Source organism: Macrobrachium nipponense, chromosome 38 (assembly GCF_015104395.2).
Source record: "Macrobrachium nipponense isolate FS-2020 chromosome 38, ASM1510439v2, whole genome shotgun sequence".
Taxonomy (NCBI): domain Eukaryota; kingdom Metazoa; phylum Arthropoda; class Malacostraca; order Decapoda; family Palaemonidae; genus Macrobrachium; species Macrobrachium nipponense.
This window is the reverse complement of record NC_061098.1, coordinates 12,441,151-12,444,317: the sequence shown is the minus strand read 5'-3', so window position 1 is coordinate 12,444,317 and position 3,167 is coordinate 12,441,151. Positions and strand designations below refer to the sequence as shown.

Genomic DNA, 3,167 nt, shown 5'->3' with positions numbered 1-3,167 from the left:
GCGTTGGTGTCGTGACTAACTGGTAAATTATTAGTCTCATTATTATATAATAGTGACGCCTTTTGTAAATAGTTCCTTTAGTCTGTGCTTCTGTATTTCGTACTAGGAAATTTTCAGTGCTGCCTTTAATTCATGAGCAAATACTGCCATGGCAAGTACTCATTCTGACCGCCTTGAGTGTACGCTGACCACAATGTTGAAGAATATTTGTGAATCTTAAACGAGTTTCATGGTAGAAAGTTAAGTTCAGATTATTGTTTGTTTGTTTGTATGGTGTTTTTACGTTGCATGGCACCAGTAGATTATTCAGCAACGGGACCAACGGCTTTACGTGACTTCCGAACCACGTCGAGAGTGAACTTCTATCGCCAGAAATCCACATCTCTAACACCTCAGTGGAATCCCCGAGAATCGAACTCGCTGCCACCGAGGTGGCAGGCCAAGACCATAACGATCACGCCACTGACGCGTTAAAAGTTCTGATAATAAGACAGAGAGCTAATTCCCTTCGAAAACACACAGACAAATCGCAGTTCATGCGCTTGGAACGTAGCGTGGGGGAAGAAATAAACTCAATTTGTAACAACTCAAACGTCGTTTGCATCTCGAACTGAAACTACGACTCCCTGAAACCGCGCACGACAAAGTAACAAGAAACGCAGTATACCTTTCTCCATCGGCGTTGTCAGTGTCTAGGAAGACGTAGTCTACACTACCCTGGTTAATCGGAGAGGCTGTCAGCGGGTATCCATCAATTACGAGAGTAGTTTCTGCCCCTTTCAAGACATCCTTCACCCAGGTAAAGTTCCATTTGCCTGGACCAATGTCCCCGTCCAGAGATTCTGAACAGTTGACCAAAGTTTTAACCTGAAATGGACGAGAATCGTTGCAGTATCTGTCTCTCGTTGATTGACTTTGATACAAAGTTATTATCAATTATTTTATTATTATTATTAGCTTGTTGGTGCACGCAACCCAGACCTGCTGTCTCTCCTCCCGAGCCACTACCTACCAGGCCCTCACCTGGGGCGGACAAACAGATTTACAGTAGGAAGGTGGATATCTACCCTACCCTCCCGTTCCCCTACATAACCCGCCCTCACCTGGGGAGGACAAACAAGCTTTCAGGAAGGTGGATTTCTACCCTACCCTCCCGTTCCCCTTCCTACTCCGCCACACCCGGGCGGACAAACCGGTTTATAGGTGGTGGATGGATCTGTCATGTCTACCCTACCGTCACCCGGGGAGGACAAATGAGGATTTTATTGTCGTAGATTATTATTCAGAAGATAAAAACCTTATTCATATGGAACTAGCCTAGCTAGTAGCTACGGGGCCATTGCTATAAGATTCAAGCTTGCAAAGATCATGTTGTTCCTCTGAAAGAAGTTGGCAGAAGGTAACAGGAAAATATAGAAAGAGATCAGTTATAAAAAAGTGAAGAAAAAAAATTAGAAAAGAAGGAAATTTAACCCATTATAGATAAATTGATAAAATATAAATGGTTAAAATAGAAGGTTGATTGTTCAATTTGGAGGCTGTTCCAGTCCAACAGTGTGAGGGATAAAAGACCTCTGAAACTGAGTTTCGGCAGCGTTGCCTATGAACAGGGTGTCCATAAAGTCCTAGTACCATTACAAACAATAAATACTTGTAATGGTACTGGGACTTTATGGACACCCTGTACTGCATCAGCGTACAGCTATTCAGCAAATGTGGTCTTACTCGGCAGAAAAACGAGATCAAGGATCAATTGAGATAGCGAAACCTCTGTTAAAATTCAACTTGTGAAAACTTGACATACAAGAGACCATCCGTCGATTACCCAAGTCATGAACTGCCTAAGTGTTAGGAAACAGAAACCTAACGCCAAGAGCCACTCTAGCCAAAGGAAATAAATCTCTGACAGAAGCAGACATCCACATCGGCGAGTGTAGTATTCTAGTCAAGGAATGACAAATAACCTAACACAGGTTGATTTTATAGTTATAAATATATGAGACCTAAAGTTCAATACCTAAGGTTGATGTCGTAGCTTGTGGGGTCTTCAATACTCGCGCTGAAAATGTATAAAAATGAATGAGACCACAGTAGTCCTCTCTTACCTCCTCTTGCGTCAAGGCTCGGAGAAATATGGACGGAATGGTGAAGTAGGCCCCAACAGGCGACTTCTGGAATGGATTTGTGGTCTTGTAATCAGCTCCCACCGTAACCACGTGGATCCCAGCCTTCGAAAAATTCAAGATAATATTCTTAATCTTACGTCAAGGGTTATGGGAAGATTAAAAAGAGGGAGGAAGAATAGTAGGGAAAGGAAAAGGTGAATCAAGTAAAAACTACAACTATAATTAAAAACATTTTTGTTATTTTTTATTCATAGATAAGAGTAATTTTATTGCCTGCAAATGTAAAGAATTTCCGAGTGATGGAATCATGTTGATACTGCATGTTTATACACACTCACACACACACATATATATTCAGATTTTACTATTAATGTTGCGTGTGAGTGTGTGTACTCATTATATGTATTCAAGTGAATATTATCTATTTAGTAGCATATTGATATCACTGGACCAAGGTGTATAGGCTGCTAATATGCACACGCACTCACACAAGTACACACATCATATAATATATATATATATATAGTATATATATATATTTATTTATTTATTTATATATATAATTATATGTGTGTGTGTGTGATGTGTGTATTTGTGTAAGTGCGTGTTCATATTAGCAGCCTGTACACCTTGGTCTAGTGATATCAATATGCTACTAAATAGATAAATTCACTTGAATACATATAATGAATACACACACACACGCAACATTAATAATAAAATCGTGATTAGGTCTTATGAAACCTATAAATCATCTGGTTACCTTCATATTTGAGAAGTTCGCTTCCCTGATTCCTGGAAGAGGTTCGCCGTCGACGAAGAAGGCTGAGGATTCCCCGAGGACGGCGCAGAAGTGGCTCCACTTCAGGAATTCGAAGCCTTCTTCAACTCTGAAGGTGCCGGGTCCGATTTCGAGTTGAATATTCTTCTCCGAAACTGTGTTTGTACGATATTTATAAGGATTTCTGTCAATATAGGAGAGTAAACGTGCATTCCCAAACACAAACACTAATTAATATATCTATATATATTACATATATA

The 3,167-nt window shown here is 40.2% G+C and overlaps 1 long non-coding RNA gene across 1 annotated transcript in view; it reads right to left on the bottom strand.

Moving 5' to 3' along the window:
- LOC135209877 (uncharacterized) overlaps window positions 1-2,227 on the bottom strand; it is a 3,458-nt gene extending 1,231 nt beyond the window's left edge. Inside the window, exons 1-2 of the long non-coding RNA XR_010313427.1 lie at window positions 2,106-2,227; window positions 668-867 (exon numbers count right to left, since the gene is read on the bottom strand). This is a non-coding gene — a long non-coding RNA (uncharacterized LOC135209877). The remainder of the gene's footprint in view (window positions 1-667; window positions 868-2,105) is intronic.
- Window positions 2,228-3,167: the final 940 nt, after the last annotated feature.